General features: G+C 42.8%; 1 long non-coding RNA gene across 3 annotated transcripts in view; it reads left to right on the top strand.

Annotated features, from left to right (window-relative positions):
- LOC150065162 (uncharacterized) overlaps nt 1-21,382 on the top strand; it is a 59,162-nt gene that overhangs the window by 5,716 nt on the left and 32,064 nt on the right. The gene's annotated exons all lie outside the window — the stretch shown is intronic.

Genomic DNA, 21,382 nt, shown 5'->3' with positions numbered 1-21,382 from the left:
AGGTTAGCAATCTACCACTTGAGCCACAGCACCACTTCTGGCTTTTTCTGTGTATGTGGCACCAAAGTATCAAACCCAGGGCTTCGTGCATGGTAGGAAAGCACTCTACCACTAGGTCACATTCCTGGCCTGCATTAAGTTTTATCACATACAGGAAAAAGTAGTACCTATAGTGATTGGTTTGGGGGATCTTGGAATGTATGTGTGTATATACACACATATATATATGTATATATATATATGTATATACTCTGCATATGTGTGTGTCTTTGTCTCAGATAAGGGTGATGGTTAAATGTAGTTCATAGACGTTTGTGTTGAAAGTTCATATCTAAGTTAACTTCAGTTTAAAAACTGAATGAAGCTATGTCAGAGGCTGACACCTGTAATCCTAGCTACTCAAGACACTGAGATTTGAGGGTCATGATTTGAAGCTAGCCCCTGAAGAAGAGTCTGTGAGACTGTTAACTCCAGTCAATCACCAAAAATCTGGAAGTGAAGCTGTGGTTCAAGTGGTAGAGTATCAGCCTTGAGTGAAAAAGATAAGGGACACTGTGCAGGCCCTGAATGGAAGACAGTACATACATGCACACTGAATTATGACCTACATGTGTTCTTGTGTGTGCAGTCATCCCTCAATCTAGACAGGATTGCAAGACCTTGAGAAGTCAAGTTTTGTGTGTGTGTGTGTGTGTGTGTGTGTGTGTGTGTGTATTGGTGTGTCTGGGCTTGAGAGCTGTCCTAGAGCTGCTGCTGCTGCTGCTGCTTCTTCTTCTTCTTCTCCTTCTCCTTCTCCTTCTCCTTCTCCTCCTCCTCCTCCTCCTCCTCCTCCTTCTCCTTCCTCTTCCTCCTCCTCCTCCTCCTCCTCCCCCCCTCCTCCTCTTCCTCCTCCTTCTTTCTTTTGTACCAGTACTTGGGCTTTTGATCAAAGTGTGTGCTTTACTTCTTGAGCCACACCTCCACTTTCAGTAGTTAATTGGAGACACAAGTCTCAAGTTTCATAGTCATGGACTTTCCTACCTGGGCTGGCTTCAAACTATGATCCTCAGATCACAGCCTCTTGAGTCACTAGGATTACAGGTGTGAGCTACCAGTGCTCTGCTTCTCTTAGCTTTTGAGAACTCAAATTGCAAAATCAGCTTCTCTGTCACCTTATTTGTGCTTGCGTGCTTTTCTGGTTTCTTTCTTTTTTTTATGATGGGGGGGGTTATGGGGCTTTAATTTGGCCTGGATGCTGTCCCTGAGCTCTTCAGCTCAAGGCTATAACCTTATTCCTGGGCCTTGGTGTTGTCCCTGAGCTCTTCGGCTCAAGGCTACTGGCCTACCCTTCCCATGCCTCACTTCTCATTTTCTAGAAGTTAAATGGAGATAAGAGTCTCAGGTCCTTTTGTGCTAGGAGCAAGCTTTGAACCTTGATCTTCAGATCCCAGCCTCCTGAGTAACTAGGATTTACAGGCGTGAGCCACCACACCCAGTTGCCTGCATGCTTTTCATTCCAAACGCCACTGCCCTTTGATGGGGATTTGGGAAACATTTGCTTTCTTCATGCTGATTTTTCATTTCCTGCTGAAATTGAGCTCCCAGCTCTGAGCAGCTCCATAGAAACTAGGATCCGTTAACCAGGCTCCCTGTAAGTCAGAAAATGGGAGCCAGACTCTCTTTCGCATCTCAGGACACTGGAATCATTTCCCTTCCTGGGCAGATGAAAGGATGAGGTCATGGCACAGGACGGAATGGTAGAAAAACACAGTCTTCTAGAAGCTGAGACCAAATATTCATCTCAGAAGAAAACATCCTGGAGGCCAGGTTTTAATCAACCATCTTAAATCAATCACTGATGGCAGTCTGTCTGGATTTCCTCTGAAATATACAACATACATTTTATTTGCCAATGAGAATTCCCAGGAATGTCAAGGTGAAAGAGCAAATTGCATCTTAGTGATAAGACTCACCAAAGGAATTTAAAAACATAAATAAATAGGATGTTTCATGTTTATCTTTGGCAATTTGGTATTTTTATAGGTTTGCACTTGTAATCCTAGTTACTGATCTGAGGATTAAGGTTTGAAGCCAGCTCAGGTAAGAAAGTCTGCAAGACTCTTGTCTCCATCAAAAAAAGACAGATGTAGAGCTGTGGTTCAAGTGGCTTTGAACAAAATAATGAAGGGACAATGCTCAGGTAGTTCAAGCCCCCAGTAGTGCAAACTCACACACACACACACACACACACACACACACACACACACACACACACACACACACACACACACACACCAGGATCTACAGCAGCTCATCAGTCTCCTTGAGCAGTTACATCTTGGGCTCCTGGATGAGGGGCCCAGCTCAGATCATGGGAAATTAGGGTTGTATGGCCCGCAAGCTTCTAGGCTGGCCCGTCCAGCAATACAGCCCTATCAACCCCGAGGGCTGGAGAGCTAATGGGAAGATAACTCAGTGACTTCTGCCTTCTGCTCCTGTCTAGTTTGTAAGTTTACTTGTTGGACTAATAGCCCCCACATTGCTCTGCCAGTCCCCCACAAAAGTACATTGCTGGTGAATTTAAGACTGCAACTTTTCCTTATTCTGTATTCATTCAAAGTTCTTCTTAGACTGCATTTAAAGAGCATTTTTATGGTCCCAGCAAAATGGAGAAGAAAAGAATAGAAGTTTACCATCGGCCCCATCTTCTCCCTCAGTTATGGTATTACTAACATCTCCCGCTCGAGTGGAGTTTTTGTAACAATGGATGAGCTTGCATGGCTGCGTCAAGTGTCACAAGTCTAGAGCTGGCCTTGAAGCTTGCCCTTGATGTGATATGTTCTGTGGCTTTGAACAAGCTTATGAGGCCATCTACCAACAGTTTCCACTGCTCTAAGCAACTTCTGCACTTTACTCTTGCCTTCCTCTACCCCTTGCTTCTGATGTTTTGACTCTCTTTGTTTGGCATAAAGCCACACGGTGGAAGCCACATGATTTAGAGTCCTTACAGACTGCTTCTTTCATGTAGTGGGTTATGACAGGTGCATTATTTGGGAAGGGGCTATATTTCTACCCCCCTCCTATGCAACTTGTATGACATAGTGTCAGCGAAGATCCTGTTGCAGGTACTATAAAGCCAGGACATGACAACAAGATTTGGTTAGATTTTGCATCCACAGTTGCCAGCCGTCTTGGTTGTTTCTCAACGAACGCAGCTTGAGGAACGGCCTTCATGTCATTGAAGCATCTCGGAATGTAGTCCTCATGGAGTCACTATGCAAATTATGTCTTCTCGAGGCCCATGAACCAGCGGCTAATGTTAAAAGGAAACCGGTTGCTTTAGACAACAGCATCTTGAACTCTTAGTGATGACAAGGCAGCTTGAGTACTGCCGGACAGCACAAGATGAATTCTGGGGGTCATGATGTTGTACAGCCAGCACTGTGAAGCTCTCAGATACCGGGGAGAGACAGGCAGTGGGGTACAGGCACAACACCTCCTTTGGTTCTCACATTGTTACTATAACCTAATCCATGGGATCTGCTGTTGTTATTCTCCACCTCCCCTCCCCCGCCCCGACACACACACATTTTCTCCAAAGTGCGGGAACATGGAGGTGTCCAGGGCCTTCAGAACACCAAAGGGAACCTTTGCGACTGACCAAAGATGGGTGCAGAGGACTGGGGTGAGGAAAGGGAGATTGAAGGGGAAACTGTCCTCAGGGACTCTGGGCCTCACCAGGATACAAGTGTTTGAGGGTATTTGATTCCTAGTGGGGCAGGCTAGTAAGAGAAAATGAGACATGAAAACCAGGAGCCAAGAATCAGATGCTAATTCTGTGTTAATGAGTAGCTTTAATCAAGCTGCCAATCAAAGCACACGGACACTATTTTATTGTTTTATTTTACTTTAAGCTTCAACTCCTTCATAAGCTGCAGCATTTAATAAAAAAATTATAATAAAAGGAGGGCAGGCAAGAGTAGCTCTCTTCCTCTGACCTTGTCTCCTTGTTCAAATAATTTAGTGTGCTCTGGGAACTGAGCAAAGATATCTTTAAAAAAAAAAAAGACATTTATCCTAGGAAAAAGACGCTTGGGAGAATGACCCCTCTGGGTACAAAAAGTGTTTGTGAAGAAAAGTGTTTCTCAAGGATAGATACCAGTCTTGAAGGAAGCTCCTAGTAGAATACATCCTTTGTTTAAAGGCATACTCAAACATCTATGTCATAATGACCCAAAGTTAATGTGCAGATCAACTTTGAAATCACTGGGTGCAACTGATAAAAAGGGTAACAGCAAGAATGACAGAATGTAACCAAATGTCAGAACAAGGAAGGCATTCATGCAAAGGTGATTTGAGCCAAACTCCAACTCACTTTTTCCTCACAAATAATGGGGATGTTAGAAGATTCACCGAACCTATTATCAGATGTGCTCGCATCCAGGTGTGGGTAAGGTACTGTCACTCTATCTTTCCTTTGCCTTACTTTACTAATGAAGTTACTTAGTCTCTACCTCTAGGTGTCTTCCGATTTTTTTTTTTTTTTTTTGCCAGTCCTGGGGATTCAACTCAGGGGCTTAGCGCTGTCCTTGGGCTTTCTCAAGGCTAGAGCTCTACCACTTGAGCCATAGCACCATTTCTGGCTTTTTTTTATGTATGTGGTACAGAGGAATCGAACCCTGATCTTTGTGCATGCTAGGCAAGAACTCTACCATTAGGCCAAACTCCTGGCCCAACATTCTAGTTTTCACTAAGAGAGTCCAGTAAGCTCTTAGGCAAACCAAGAAATTTGGTCACTTGACCTGATCTTTGTGGGTTCAAGATGAATCTACCAACAGAGCCCCCTCCCCCAAAAGAGGGACAACTACAGAGGGGGCATAAAAGGAGAGGTGGCACCTCAGAATGGTACCTCAGGTGGCACCTCTCCTATATATATATGTTCTCCTGTATGTTATGATTTTTTTCCTTTTTTGTTGTAATTAATAGAAGGGTTACATTATATTTGCCAGATAGAAGGTGCATTACTTCACAAACATTGATACCCTTTCTCATGGTTTGGTCCCCATTTCCCTCCCCCCACCCCTCACCCCTCATCTTGTTTTCCCCCTCACGTTATGATGTTTTAAGGTGGTCTGCCAGGAGTGAGAGGAATAGGAGTGCAAAGCTGAGAGGTTTTGGACAAGCTGATTCTCCTTACCCTGGCAGGTATTTGTATACAGTGTGGCTTTAGGAACCAGGCGCTTATTCCAGCCTCCAGGATCACACAGGATGTCTGCCTCTCCAGCTTTAATAAGAATAGTCATGGTTTTCATCCAGTTTGGCTATTTGTCGCATGCTTCCATGACCAAAGAGATTCTCTGGGTTCTGAGCATTCTCAGACTTAGAGAAGGCTGGAGTCTGTGGGTGTACCACTTAGAACACACACGTCTTGTCTGAGCGGAGCAGCTAAGCAGTGTGGGGCCTGATTAGTATTTGAATGGGAGAAAGCTGGAAGGTTCTACAATTCACAGATTAGTAAACTCAGATTCTGTCAGGGGAAGTCCCAAACCTTGGGTTATCCCAAAGGGAAAGTAGCTTGTCTGTTTCTCCTCAACCTTCTCATCCATTCGGGGTTCCGATTCCTTTCATGTCCACAGGATCCATTTTATTCCAGACATCAGAAGAGAAACAAGCTTTCTTTAACACTTGTGCTTTCTTCCTGTGTTCTATATTCGGCCCTTCAGGTTGGCAACTAAACCTTGCTAGGCAGTCTCCAAGTACTACATTTGCATTCCATTTCCATGGTTTTGATATTTTCCCCTTTTCAGAACCAATTTCATTAAATATATTTGAACAATTTCAGTCATGAACTAAAAAATAAATAAAAGACCAGGATGTTCACACTTTAAATGTTCAACATTCAGAATCCAATTTCTTTATTCACATTGCTTATTATCATCCCCAAACAAGAGAGGGTCTAATGGCAGCAGATTCATTAGATGAGTAATTCTCATTGTGTAAAAGACACTGACAGGACTTTATTGAGATAGCACATTTAAAGTACATTGTAATAAAGCTGACAAACCTATCAACAATCAGCATGCGGGCATTTAAAAAAGCCAAGGGAGGCTGAGAGCGTAGCCTAGTGGTAGAGTGCTTGCATCGCATGCACAAAGCCCGGAGTTCGATTCTTTGGTACCACATGCACAGAACAAGCTGGAAGTAGCTGTGTGGCTCAAGTTGCAGAGCACTAGCATTGAGCAAAAAGTGTTCAAGGACAATGCCCAGGCCCTAAGTTCAGGTTCAACTGGCAAATTTTTTTTTTAAATGATTCAAAGTAGAACGCTTGCCTTGAGGCTCAGGGATAGCACTCAAGCCCTGAGTTCAAGCCTCAAGATGGGGAAAAAAATCAGCAAACTACTGGTTGGTTTATGTTTAGAATCCTAGCTACTCAGGAGGCAGAGGTGCAAGGATCACAACTTGAAGCCAGCTAGGGCAGACAAGTCCATGAGACTCAGTTAACAACCAAAAAGCCAGAAGCAGAACTTTGGCTCAAGTGGTAGTGTGCCAGCCTTAAGTAAAAATGTTAAGCAAGGGCTCAGGGTCCTGCGTTTAGACTCCAGGATTGGCATAAAAATAGACGACAGATGATAGATGTATAGACAGACAGACAGACAGACAGACAGACAGAAATTGAAGCTAGTCAACGCCCCAGATCCATGAAATATACTTTATTCATTTGTTTTCAGTTGATGTAATAAAATACTGTGGCTAAATATTTTACAAAAAAAAAATGAGGGTTTGGGCTAGAATATGGCTTAGTGGTAGAGTGCTTGCCTAGCATGCATGAAGCCCTGGGTTCAATTCCTCAGTTTTACATAAACTTAAAACAGAAGTGGTGCTGTGGCTCAAGTGGTACGGTGCTAGCTTTGAGCAACAGAAGTTCAGGGACAGTGTCTAGGCCCTGAGTTCAAGCCCTGGAACGCACGTACACACACACACACACACACACTCACAGCAGGGCTGCGATATCTAGAATATAGTCCTGTTTGGTGGTCAGTAGCCACAGGGGAGGAGAAGCCAGGACTTGTCACTTGTCACTTGTATCACTGGTGGAGAACCAGGCCATTGACAGGTACCAGTAGCGTCTCTCTGCTTGGCTTTCATATTTTATCATCCTTAATTAAAAAGAAATCTGAAATCCAAAATAAGTCAAACTCTGAAAAATTTTGATGTCATACATCTAGTGATTCAAGACTGGCACATGGTACACAACTGTAATCCCAGCTACTTGAAAAGCAGAAATAGGAGGATCTCAACTTCAAAGCCAACCTGGGCAAAAGTTAATGAAATTGTATCTCAAACACAAAATAAAAGCCAAAAAGTTGCCTAGGACAAGGAGGGTAGGGTAGTAGAATAATTACCTACTAACATGAGACCCTGTGATCAATTTCCAGTACTGAAAAAATACCAATAAAAAATTGGTACTGAAATGTTCATACACTTTGTGCACAAAATTGTAAAAAAAAAAAAGTAATGTAACACATAATGTTACGTAGTGTTGCATGCCTGTATTTTTGGAACTTGGGAGACTGAGGCCGAAAGATTGTAAGTTCAAAACTAGCCTGGCCTAAATAGTCTTGCTTCAAAACATAACAACTTGCACCAAAAATACTTACAATTACTTTCAGGCTTTGTATATGAGGAGCATATAAAATATAAATAAATTTTATGTTTAAACTTGAGTCCCATTTTCAAGATACTGCATTACTCATATGTAATCATATGCAAATATTTTAAAATCTTAAAAAAAAAAAAGAAGGAATCCAAGATCCAAGACATTTCTAGTCCAAGCATTTTGGCTAAGAAATACTCAGCTGGTGTGCAGAATCCATCAGCAAAGCTAACTTGTAGCCCCACAAAGTTCTTAGGACTATTCTCTTTATTTTGAGTTTACCCATTTTATGTCTCTGTAGAGAAGACCTTTGAGTGATAACCTAAAAATTATTTCTAGCTTTAATTTGAACTTGTTTTCTTTTTACTTTTGTTCTTGTTTCTGTTTGCCAGTCCTGGGGCCTGAACTTAGGGCCTGGGCACTGTCCTTGAGCTTTCTCAAGTCTAGTGTTCTACCACTTGAGCCACAGTACCACTTCAGGCCTTTTTTTTCTGTGTATGTGGTTTTGAGGAATTGAACCCAGGGCTTCATGCATGCTAGGCAAGCATTCTACCACTGGGCCACACACTTGACCCTTGAACTTGTTTTCTATTGAGTCTTTATCTAGGAGAAAGTTGGCTTTTGGTCTAAACTGAAATGGCTTGTGACTCTACTTAATTTATTTTTATTTTATTTATTTATTCATTTATTATTTCTTTGTTGTTATTATAAAGGTGATATAAGAGAGATGACAGTTACATAAGTCAGGTAATGAGTACATTTCTTTTTTTTCTTGTCTTGGGCTTGAGCTCAGAGCCTGAGCACTCAAGGCTAGAGCTCTACCACTTGAGCCATAGCATCACTTCCAGCTCTTTTTTATGTATTTGGTACTGAGGAATCAAATCCAGGTCTTTGTGCAGCAAGGCAAGCACTCTACCACTAGGCCAAACTCCTGCCCATGAGTGAGTACATTTCTTTTTGGACAATGTCACTCTTTCCCTTACTCTCTCTCAATTTTCTCTCCTATCCCCACCCCCATCCACAAGTGGCATAGTTCATTTTCTTTTCCTTTTCTTTTTTCTTTTTTTTTTTTTTGCCAGTCCTGGGGCTTGAACTCAGGGCCTGAGCACTGTTCTTAGATTTTCTCAAGGTTAGAGCTCTACCACTTGAGCCACAACACCACTTCTGGCTTTTTTTTTAATGTATTTGGTACCAAGGAATTGAACCCAGGTCTTTGTGCACACTAGGCAAGCACTCTACCACTAGGCTAAACTCCCAGCCCCTCTTTTTCTTTTTCTATTCTTTTTTCTTTTTCTTTTTTTTTTTGTTGGCCATGGGGCTCGAACTCTGGGCCTGGGCATTGTCCCTGAGCTCTTCAGCTCAAGGCTACTGCCCTACCCCTTGATCCACAGTGCCACTTTTGGTTTCTGGTGAGTAGTTGGACATGAGTTTCACAGACTTGGGGGTGGGGGGAGGGAAATGGGGACAAAAACATGAGAAAGTGTAGCAATGTTTGTAAAGCAATGCACCTTCTATCTGGCAAATATAATGTAACCCTTCTATTAATTACAATAAAATATATTTAAAGAAAAAGTCTCATAGACTTTAGTGCCTAGGCTGGCTTTGAACCATGATCCTCAGATCTCAGTCTCCTGAGTAGCTAGGATTACAGGCCTGAGCCACCGTGCCCAGCTTGTATAGTTTATTTTCAACATAGTGTCTAATAAGTACCACTGCTGTATTTGTACACTTAATTTATTTAAATTCATACTCCCCCCTTCCTTTTCTTCTTTCTTTCCTTCCTTCTTTCTCTCTCTCTGTCTGTCTCTTTCTCTGTCTCTCTGTCTCTGTCTCTCTGTCTCTCTGTCTGTCTGTCTCTCTCTCTCTGTCTCTCTCTGTCTCTCTCTCTCTTTCTTCTGTGGGTCATGGGGCTTGAACACAGGGCCTAGGTGCTGTCCCTGAGCTCTTCAGCTCAAGACTACCGCCCTATCCCTTGAGTCACAGTCCCACTTCCCATTTTCTCATGGTTAATTGGAGATAAAAATCTCACGTTCTTTAGTTCCCGGGCTGGCTTTGAACCTGACCCTCAGATCTTAGTCTCCTGAGTAGCTAGGATTACAGGCGTGAGCCCCAGTTTCCCCCCTCTTTCTTATCCCTACTCTTTTTTTTTTTCTCATGGTATCCCCCAGGATTGTCATTCCAAAGATTCAAGTAACATGTGCCAGCAGTCACCAACTCAGAAAAAATTCATCAGACAGACAATTACAGAGGGTCTCTCCAGGTTCTAACTGTTCTCTCCCTCCCTCTCTCTCTCTCTCTCTCTCTCTCTCTCTCTCTCTCTCTCTCTCTCTCTCTCTCTCTCTCTCTCTGTCTCTCTGTCTCTCTCTGTCTTCTCTCTCTCTCTCTCTCTCTCTCTCTCTCTCTCTCTCTCTCTCTCTCTCTCTCTCTGTCTCTCTCTGTCTTCTCTCTCTCTCTCTCTCTCTCTCTCTCTCTCTCTCTCTCTCCTCCCCTCCTCCTCCCTCGCTCCCTGAGCCTCAGCTGCCCAATCGCTTCTCTGAATGTCCTTGATATTTATTTAGCCTGAATTCTATGCGCCTGTACCAGACTTGCCAGCTCAGCAGTATTCCTACTTCCATTAAGGCAAGGGTCACTTTGTTCTCTGCTGGCATCGTCAATAAACATTAGCTAATTGATTGATCTTATGAGGTCTTGGCGTTTAGAAAAAAGCTTGATGAATGTGCCCTGTAATTACCATCATTTATTGCTCCTGTCATTTCTAAGTTTTTCTTATGGCAGAGTTCAATTTTACCATGATCCATTTTATTTGGAATTTTGTCATTTTTGTTTTTATGAGATAGGATCTCATAAAGCCTGTGGTTTCAGGCTGGCTTCAAATTCATGAGCCTCCTGCCTCAGTCTCCCAGGTGCTAGAATTAGCACACTGTATCACCATCACCACCCAGCCAATCTGAAGTATAATGTGGCCTCTCTACACAGAGTTTTATACTGCAACCAGAACTGACATGAGGGGCAAGCTTTGCACATGCACACACACATGCTTGTTCTGGGGCTTGGACTCAGGGCCATACAGTCTTGCCTGGCATTTTCTCTTAAAGCTGGTGCTCTACCACTGAGCCATGCTTCTACTTCTGGTCTTTTGCGGGTTAACTGGAGATAGGAGAACTATGGATTTTTCTGCTAGCATTGGCTTTGCACCTGGATCTTTAGATCTCAGGTTCCTGGGTAGCAAGGAGTACGTGCATGAATCTCCGGTGTCCAGTACCTATGGTAGTTTTGAGTCTTCTGCTGGCTCCTCTCCTTGATGAAATGATACCTTTTTCAGGCAGCGCCACAAACTTAATGCCCAGCACTAAGTCATCAGTAAAGACTGGTGAATCAGAATGGGGCTCAAGTGCTCAGTTTGCAAAGCCTGACATGAATCAATTCTTCACTTTTTTCCCCCTCCAGACAGTGGCATCTAGACTCAGCCAGTTTATTTCTGTTGAAAGCCTCCAGATCTTAAAAGGCAAACTTACACCAAATTTTCTCTTTAGCACACCAGGTGTCAGTTTCCATGAAGTTTATTTCTATCTGCAGAGCTTCTGCTCATCCTGGCAACCCACACATCCTCAGCTACACTGGGCCACAGAGATGTAGGTCACTGTTCACAATACAAGTAGAAATATTAAGTGGGCCTTGATGGCTCTCACCTGTAATTCTAGCTACTCAGGAGGCTGAGATCTGGAGACTCAAGTTTCAAAGTCTGTCTGAATAGAAGGTCTTTGAGAATCTATCCCCAAATAACTAGCAAAAAAACCAAACCAGGCGGGAGGCATGGCTCAAATGGTATAGCACTAGCCATGAGCAAGAAAGCTAAGCAAGAGCACAAAGCTCTAAGTTCAAGCCCCAGTACTGGCGCACACATAGGCATGCATACACACATAGACATGTACACATATGCACGCATGCATGTGCACACACACACACACACACACACATACACACACACACACACACAAAGCCACATTTAGCTATGTGGCTAATGCCTGAAACCCTACCTAATTGGGAAGCTAAGATCAGAAGGATTGTAGTTCAAGGCCAGTCCAGGTAGAAAATTTTTCAAGGCCCGTTTACAAAGACATATATGCCTGTTTCTCTTGCTACACAGGGAGCCTAACCTAGGCAGATGACACGCAGATGCATGCCAAGGCATGAGAGACCCTACCTCAAAACAACCAGCAGAGAGCAGGGCTAGAGGCATGGTAAAAATGCTTGCCTAGCAAATGTGAGACCCTGAGTTTTATCTCCATGACTGTTAATGAATTTATTAAGAAAAGAATGTCACTATAAGAAATTTTCTGAACACCATCATCTGAGGTTGTATTGAACACAATCAGAAAAGAGGCTGTGCCAGCGTGAGATCTTAGTTTGGCTGCTGAAACCTGTGATAAACTAACCATTCTCCTCAACGCACCTTGTCAATGGCCCCTCTGGAAGGACAGTAGGAGAGACCCCCAACACACTTGAAAATCTATATTTGGACCCTTCTAGGGGTCACCCAGGGAATTGGTGAGAAAGGAATTCATCTGTATAACGGTGGTCCATGCAGGACTTTGCAAACCTTTCTCGTGGAGAAGTTCAGAATATGCCACTTGGAGGATGGAATGTTTATTTTGATCTGAAGACAGATGAGAAAAAGCAGAGTCAGGAAGTGGTATTTGCCTGAAAGCAGGACATAAATTTGTATAGGTATCCATTTGCTATGGGGAAGGACAAACAGATTAAAGAGGTAACTGGGCACAAGAAGAACCTACAGGTTTCCAGGAGCTCATTGCTCATACCTGTAACTCTAATTACTTGGGAGGCTATGATCTGAGGATTACAATTCAAAGCCAGACAAGGCAGACAAATCCATAAGGATCTTATTTCCAATTAACCATCAAAAGGCTGGAAATAGAACTGTGGCTAAAGTGGTAGAGCACCAGCTTTGAGTAAAAAAATCAAGTCAGGACAAGAGTTCAAGAAATACACACACACCGGGGCCGGGAGTTTGGCCTAGTGGTTAAAGTGCTTGCCTAGTATGCATGAAGACCTGGGTTCGATTCCTCGGTACCACATACATAGAAAAAAGAAATACACACACACACACACACACACACACACACACACACACACACACACACACACACCCCCCCCCCCTCTCTGGGGCAAGTCTTTCTAAGTAGGCTTCTCTATTGGTTTCCCATGTGTACTTGCTTTTCAACTTACAAAAAGGTTAACAGCCCAATAAACCCTTCCTAAACTGAAAACAGTTACTTAAAAATGACTCACCACAGAAGAATTCTAAGTCAAGCCATTATTAACATAAGTAAGGTACTGTCTTCTCCTGTGTAATCCTAGCCACTCACGTGACTGAGATCTAAGGATCCAAGTTTGAAGCCAGTCTCTCTCTCTCTCTCTTTCTTTCTGCTTGTTTCGTCCTCTCCCCCGCTTCTGCTGAGTTTTTATTACTGAAGCAGTTAACTGTATGTCATTTTATATCTAGCAAGGGAAAATGAAACTTATGAGTCTAGTTGCTTTGGACTTTGGGAGATAGACATCTACTTCAGAGGAGTATTATTACCTGGTGGCAGGGGTGGAGAAGTTACAGACAGTATCGAGGAACATACCAGGTTCTGAGACAGGTTTACCCAAAGGGCAGTGCGAGACTACAGAGCGGTGGGGAAATGTCTGCCAAACTGAGAGCTGAAAGCTTTTTTTTTTTTTTTTTTTCTGGTGCTGATTCTGAGGTTTGAACTCTGGGACCAGGCACTGTCTCTGAGCTTTTTTGCTCAAGTCTAGCTCTTTACCATTTGAGCTACAGCTCTACTTCCATCATTTTGGGTGGTTAAATTAGAGATTTACTTGCCTGGATGGCTTTGGACTGGATCTTCACATCTCAGCTTCCTAAGTAGCTAGGATTGTAGGTATAGGCTTGAAGACATTTTTATAATAAACACTTGAGAACTGAAAACAAGCTGTCTACACTGCATCTATATTGGCTGTAGATAAGAGGAGTAAGGCTTCACACATGAAGGAAATGTAGAAGAGAAGAGGGTTGTTGATGAGAAGTACCCATTGCTTCTGAATGAGCTGGGGTTGGCAATGCAGAATGTCAACAAAGAGGTACAAGTGTCTTGGTGGTCAGCCATCAGTGAGTATAAGTTAAGGTTCCAACAGAGAGGCAGGAATGTGAAGTAATTTTCCATTGGTTTCTACCCACAGTTGTTAACTGATAATTATCTCCCTACCACTACCACCCCCATCCCTGGCTCTGGGGATCTGATTTAAGACATCTCTGAATGTTTCTGTTATTCTTTTATTTTTTTTTCAACGTCTTAGCCTCTCAGAAGGCTAGCAATGATGGGTCTGGATGGAACTTTTCTAACTCATATGACTAAGAGAACGTGCTCTGAAGCTCTGAAATGGGAGGAAAGAAAGATGACTAGTGCAAAATCACTCTTGTGTAACCATTTGATAAATCCAAGGCAGAAAAAGACATACATAATCCCTAACTTCCTGGCCAATACACCAAATGTTACCAGAAAGTTTAGGGCAGTTAAACAACCTCGATTCTTGCATGGAACAAGAGAAGAATTCGCGCATGGGACAAATATAAGTAAAGGTGATGGGGAAGTGTATAAGAAAGAAATATGACAGAGAAAGGGGGCACATGGCAGAGGTATACCATGAAGAGAGAGAGCTTCAGCCCACTGTCACCGTCTTGGCCACCTTTCTCATATCAGAGATTGGCCTTGAGTTAAATAGGGACATTTGAAGTCCTTGAAGATGGTTTTCTGATCCTTGGATCCTCCTTTCTGATGGTTGTAAGGTTATGAAACCAGAGATTTACTGTTCCATCCTTATTTCCCCATTCTTTTGTAGCCTCCTGTCCCTATTTGTCAGGCAGCTTTGGGGATATCAGTTTATCCTGCCACTGCAAGCATCTACTAATGCATATTACCTGTATCTAAAATTTAGCTCTACAGCCTACTGTATAATATTAGATAAGGTAGTTAGCATACGTGAGCCTCATTTTCCTTGCCTGTTACATGGGCCCATGCACTGACTATATGTCTGTTTCCCTGGTGATCTATGCCAGAGGGTCATACCAGCTCTGCCATTCCTGGGCCTGGCCTCCGGTGGGCACGGCCCAGGCTCTGAGCAATGACTCTGAGCTAAAATGCTCCAGCCTCCCTCTGAAGTTTGGTTTGCCTGGAAAGTGTTCTGAAGACTTCTACCTCTGATATCTTTCTCTCCTCCCTCTACACGCTGTGTGGTCCATTTTCACAGAACTTGGACAACAGAGGGAGGTGAAGGATCAGAAAAGAGAAAGCCAGAATGACCGAGTTAAAATTCCAACTGCACATTTTTTTTTAATGTGGAAGAAAATTAATTATAAGGCAAGAAATCTTCCAGCTAGAGAAATCCAAATTAATTTTTTTTCTACTTTGGGTCTAATTTTATCTTTACCAATTTTCTGGCTTTTGTTTGCTGAGACCTTGGTAAACATGAATTATACAGTCACGTGGATCACTAGAGGGGAAGCCACAGCTCTTCAGGAAGGCCACATAAATATTTCTTAAAGTGTAATCAACATTACAAGGTAAAGTAGTAGAGCACTTGCCTGGCATGCATGAGGCCCTAAGTTAAATCCACAGTACCTTAACAGCCACAGCAACCATACCAATGTGGTTAACATGTTCTAATTTAGGAAAAACAGTCAGCATGCCTCAATAATCTAAGAGAGCTCACTTGTTATGGCTAGATTCTGACGCTCTGATTTAGGGGGCTTTGGGTGTGGTCCTGGGTCTTTGAGATGAGTACTTGGCCTTACCTCAGTATACAGTTAATGTCTACCCAGCTGTATTATAAAAATCTAAGGCTGAACCACTTTTTGCAGCCCAGGGATTTGCCCTGAAGAATTCCGTGTTTACAGCATCTTCAGTTTGCCATCATTTAACTTACTTGTTGTTTTTTTTTTTTACTTTCAATATTCTTTTTTAAAATATTTTTATTGTAATTAATAAAAGGGTTACATGATATTTGCCAGATAGAAGGTGCATTAATTAACGTACATTGATACCCTTTCACATGTCTTGGTCCCCATTACCCACCCCCCCACCTTCCCATCTTGGTTTTCCCCCCTTCCCTATCCAATTTCAAATAACCAAATACAAATATATCCAATATATCAGATAACAAAGTGAGATACTGTAACAATATGAGATAACCAAGGGACAGCAAAAGAGATGAGAGATAACATAGTACATTAAGGACAACAATCATTCATTATATGGCTTTTGTTTCAGTATCCTAGAGGTCCTTTCACTTAGCTTCATACTATACGGCCTTATGTATCTAGGTTTTGCTCTATTGCAAATCTCTGCTAGGAGAGCCCAAGGTTTCTACTGATTATGACAAATGAGGGAAACCATTGAGCCTAACTTCTTTGAGTCTGGCTTACTTCACTTAATATGTTTTTTTCTAAGTCCTTCCATTTCCTAACAAATGGGGCGATGTCAAAAAGAGATCTCTCAGGCTGTAAGTCACCAATAGAGCTGGTAACTTTTCCATAAGTTTGAAATATTCCCAGAGCTGGCAGTGTAGCTTAGCATGGAACCCAGGTGTGTTTGATTATATATAAACACACACACACACACACACACACACACACACACACACACACACATACATATCGGAAGTGGAGCTGTGTGCAAAACGGATGATGGCTAGCCTTGAGAAAAACAGTTCAGGGATAGCAACCAGCTCTCAGGTCCTTTTGTGTTCAGGCTCGCTTTGAACCGAGATCCTTCGATCTCAGCCTCCTGAGTAGCTAGGATTTCAGGCGTGAGTCACCTCACCCAGCTTTATTTCATTTTTTTATGAGACAGAGTTTCATTGTATAACCCACGCTGACCTTGAACTCAAAATCCTGTCAAGTGCCAGAGTGACTGTCCTGGACTGCCCATACCCAGTGAGTTTGCTGCCATCTGCAGCTAAATGCAAGCCTTCCCTGATATATTTCTTATGTTATGGTCTCGTTTCTTGGTGGCACTCCATAGTCTCCATGGCAGAAAACCCTCGTGAGATATACTTCTTGAGTGCTAGAGCTCCACTCCAGATTGCCCTAAGTTTTGTTCAATGAAGAACAGTACCTTGGAAGGACTTCCTTCAACAGCACTGCCTCAAGTCTGCCCCGAAGACCTGGCAAAGAAAACAGAAGCCTTCCCTTGGAGGAACACAATGGACTGACAAGTGATCCCTAGACTGCCTTCCTCAGTCCTGCCTAAGGAGCCAAGGGTGCAGATGAAGCAACAAGACAAAGTCCCGCAGCAATTTACCCTTTTCAGTCCCCTGGGGAGCCAGTTGTCTGCAGCCAATGAACTTATGGGCATTAGTGTCCCTGGAGCAGGTGACAAATTGCCTCCTGCTCATTATAGATATAACCAAAATGCCTGAGCTCTCACAGAGACTCCAGTTAACCCCTCACTGTCCACTTCTGGAGGGTTTTCCCATGAAGCAAGTGTCTTGACCGACCTCTGAGTTAGAGAGTAAGGGGAAATTGGAGAGAAAAGAGCAAATATGTTTTAGGTTGCATTATGGATGTCAATCTGAGTGGCCTCAATTTAGAGGGAGACAAACAGACAGACACAGACAGAGAGACAGAGAGAGGGAAGATATCCCTAGACTGATTGCTACTATTGTTCCTCATCATCTAGTGCCCAAAGAGCTAGCAGAATCCACAAACTTTTTAGTCTCTCTAAAGCTTTAAATATGATGTCCATGAATGTGTTGTCATAAAGCCCTTGAGTATACATAGCGTCTTGTTACGCCACACGTCTTATAACACAAACACTATATAGCTCTCTAAAGAAACATCATACTAAGAAAAATGAGGAGGGCCAAGCCTTCGTGGCTCATGCCTATAATCCTAGCTACCCAGGAAGATGGGCTCCAAGGGCCGTGGCTTGAAGACAGCCAAGGCAAACATACCCCAGGTTTATCTCTAACCAGCAAACAGATAGAAGTGGTGGGGTGGCTCAAGTAGTACAGTGCCAGCCTTGAGCAAATAAAGAGCTAAGGGACAGTGCCCAGGCTGGGATTAAAGTCCCAGTACCAGGACACACACACACACACACACACACACACACACACACACAGAAATGATACACAAAAAAATATGGAGTTTACAGCCATACCACAGTGAACATGCCTGATCTCATCTGATCTCAGAAGCTAAGCAGTGTCAGTCCTGGTTAATACTTGGGAGAAAAATATAGAGGAGAATGAGGCACTGGTGTCTCCCACCTGTCATCCTAGCTATTCAGGAGGCTGAGATCTGAGGATCACAGTTTGAAGCCAGGCCAGGCAGAAAAGTCTGTGAGACTCCTATCTCTAATAAACTACTCAGAAAAAAAGCCAAAAGTGGTACTTTGACTCAAGTGGTAGAACTTAAAATGGTAGAGCACAAAGAGGCTCAGGGACAGTGCCCAACCCCAGGACCAGGAAACAAAACAAAACAAAAATATGTGAATCCAGGCACTGATGACTCATACCTGTAATCCAACATACTTCCAACATACTCAAGAGACTGTGAGATAAGGATCATAGTCCAAAGAGAGCCCAGACAGGAAACTCCCTGAGACCCTTATCTCCAATTAACCACCAAAAATCTAGAAGTGGAGCTGTCACTCATGGAGGAGAGAGCTAAGCTGGAACGAAAGAGCTCAGGGATAATACCCAATTCCTGAGTTTAAGCCCCAGGACAGGTACAAAAGTTTTTAAAAAGAAAAGGACAAAAAAAAATCCCATGTGAGAGTAGGAGGCCTTGAATTCAAGCCTCACTATCTACAAAGAAAAAAAATTAAGAAGAGGATTAAAGTACACTACAGTTTTGGCCAAGAAGACGAATGAAGCCAAACAAAAATGCCAGAAAACAGATTGCCAAAAGATAAAGGCCACCTTCCCTAATAGCTTCTACTTATAAAGTCAAAAACAAAAATCTTTACAAGTAACAAATGAATGAGTAGACCTCAAAGAATAGACTGTTACACCACAAACCACACTGGTCATAGAAGCATAGAAAAACACTCTGGTGACTAGCTGGCCCCCTTGCCTGTTGACATCAGAGGCAGGGCTAAAGGGGCTGGGGCGACAGTTCAGTGATGGGCTCCTTGCCAAACATGTGCAAAGCCCATGCGTTCAATTCCTAGCACTATAAAAAGAACCAAAACAATAACAAAGAAAAAAAGAAACAAAACAGTGAGCAGAGCTGCGTGCTGGTGGCTTACATCTGTAATCCTAGCTACTCAGTTCACCTGGATTTGGGGAATCACAGTTCAAAGTCAGCTGGGGCGAAAAGTCCATGAAACTCTATCTCCCAATCAACAAGCAAAAAGCTGGAAGCATGTCTCAGGTAGTACTTGAGACAGCCAGAAAAAGGTCAAGGTGCTGAGTCAAATCTTGATACTCGCTTTAAAATAAGAACTTTGGGGCTGGAAAAGCTGTCTTATCACCAGTTTAGGAACTCAAGTCCTTGCCTCAAAGTCTTCAGAGAAAAAAAATGAGTAATTTTGATATTTTTCCTAACCACACACGGACTGTTCTAAATAGTGGCACATGCACTATCATCTAGAGGAAAAAATAATATCCAGATGCCTGCTCTGTTCTGTGCTTTATACTGATATTTATACTTGTTTTTCCCTAAAGACGACTGTGGTTATAAAATGAAGAATGAGCCTCTTCTATGGTGGCTATTACTTTCCCTTCATTTCTTTCTTTCTTTGTGCTGGTATTGTGGCTAGAACTCGGGCTTTGCTGTGTCCTTTGGCCTTTTCACTCAAGACTGATGTTTTAAACTTGAGCCATACCTCCAACTTCTGGTGTTTTGCTGGCCATTTACAGATAAGAATCTCACTGACGTTCCCAGACTGGCTTTGAACCATAATCCCTAGATCTTAACCTCCTGGGTAGCTGGGATTACAAGTGTGAGCCACCAGCACTCAGCTTCCTCTTCTTTGTTTCCTGGACAGCTGGGCACTTTGCTTGGTATCCAGATCAAGAAGTGAGTCATACTCTGGCTAGAGGGTCTAACATGTTAGTGTCAGGCTAGGACTGCTATTCAGAGACAGAGGACTTGGCTAGCACGTGTGAGGCTTTGGGTCTAATCCTTAGTGTCCCACCAGAAAGAAAAAAGCAGACATACAAAAAAAGTGAATGTAATTTTTTTTTCGCCAGTCCTGGGCTTGAGCTCAGGGCCTGAGCACTGTCCTTGGACTTTCTCAAGGCTAGAGCTCTACCACTTGAGCCTCAGCACCACTTCTGGCTTTTTCTACATATGTGGTACCGAGGACTCGAACCCGGGTCTTCATGCATGCTAGGCAAGCACTTTAACCACTAGACCAAACTCCCGGCCCAATGAATGCAAAATTTTATACACTCTTTTGGATTTCTTTTGGATTTTATGTATCTTACTATTTGTTTTTAGATACTGAGCATTGAACTCAGAACCTTGCAAATGCTAGGCAAAGACTCTACCACTGAGCTGTACCCACATCCATATTCTGTTGTTGTTGGTGGTGGTAGTGGTGGTCTGGTCGTGTGTGTGTGTGTGTGTGTGTGTGTGTGTGTCTGTGGTGGTACTGGGACTTGAACTCAGGGCCTCTTGCTTTCTTAGGTTAGCTTTCTTAGCTTAGCCTAGCTTTCTATTTAAGGCTGGCACTCTACCATATTTCCATGTCTAGTTAATTGGATTTGAATTTGTCTACCTGGGCTGGCTTCAATCCTTGATCCCCAAATCTTAGACTTCTGAGTAGTTAAAAGTTTTTTCATTTTAAAAAAGTGGACTACAATGGTAAAGATTCTTCAAGCCAAGCACCAGGGCTGAAAAACCTTCCTGGAAGAACACCCTAAGCACTTCGTGTTTTCATTTGCTTGTACAGAGGATCAATGTTCTTTCAAGGCAACTATAGTTGCTCTGTGGAGGGTGAAAATAGAGAGTCAATATTTGCATCTGTAGCACTAATATACCTAGCCTTGCTTAACTGATTGATTTCCATTACTGGGCAACATTTTGGATGGATATTATGCAAGTAATAGTGACACATTTGTATCTGATGCATGTTTGTTCATGAATCAATCTAGCCTTTTTATTTCCTCCTTCCCTGTCTCTTTACAAAAGAGTTGTTAAAAAACAAAACAAAAACAAAAACAAAGGGAAGCAGGCGCTGGTGCCTCACACCCCTGATCTCCTAGTTACCCAGGAGGCTGGGATGTCAGGATAGCAGTTCAAAGCCAGCCAGGGCAAGAAAGTTCATGAATCTCTTATTTCTCATTAGCCACCAGAAAACCACTAATGGCACTATGGCTCAATGGTTGAGTGCTGTTCTTGAGTACAAAAGCTGAGGCCCTGAGTTCAAAACCAACAGCTGATAAAAATACAAAGGGAATGGATGGAAAATTTTTCTATGTGTATTAAATCTTAAATGTGAAAATTAGCTGTGGTTGCTATGTGCCAGAGATTGCCAATGTGCTGGTGACTCAACCTGTAATTCTAGCTGTTCAAGAGGAATAGCTAAGATCTGAGGATCTCAGTTTGAAGTCAGCCTGGACCAACAAATATAAGAATTTTATATATGTGTATATATATATATATATGTATATATATATCCAGTAATCTAGCAAAAAATCCAAATTAGAGGGGCTGGGAGTTTGGCCTAGTGGTAGAGT

Source organism: Megascapheus bottae, chromosome 3 (genome assembly GCF_031878675.1).
Source record: "Megascapheus bottae isolate mThoBot1 chromosome 3, mThoBot2.hap1, whole genome shotgun sequence".
NCBI lineage: Eukaryota > Metazoa > Chordata > Mammalia > Rodentia > Geomyidae > Megascapheus > Megascapheus bottae.
This window is presented reverse-complemented; position numbering and strand designations above follow the sequence as displayed.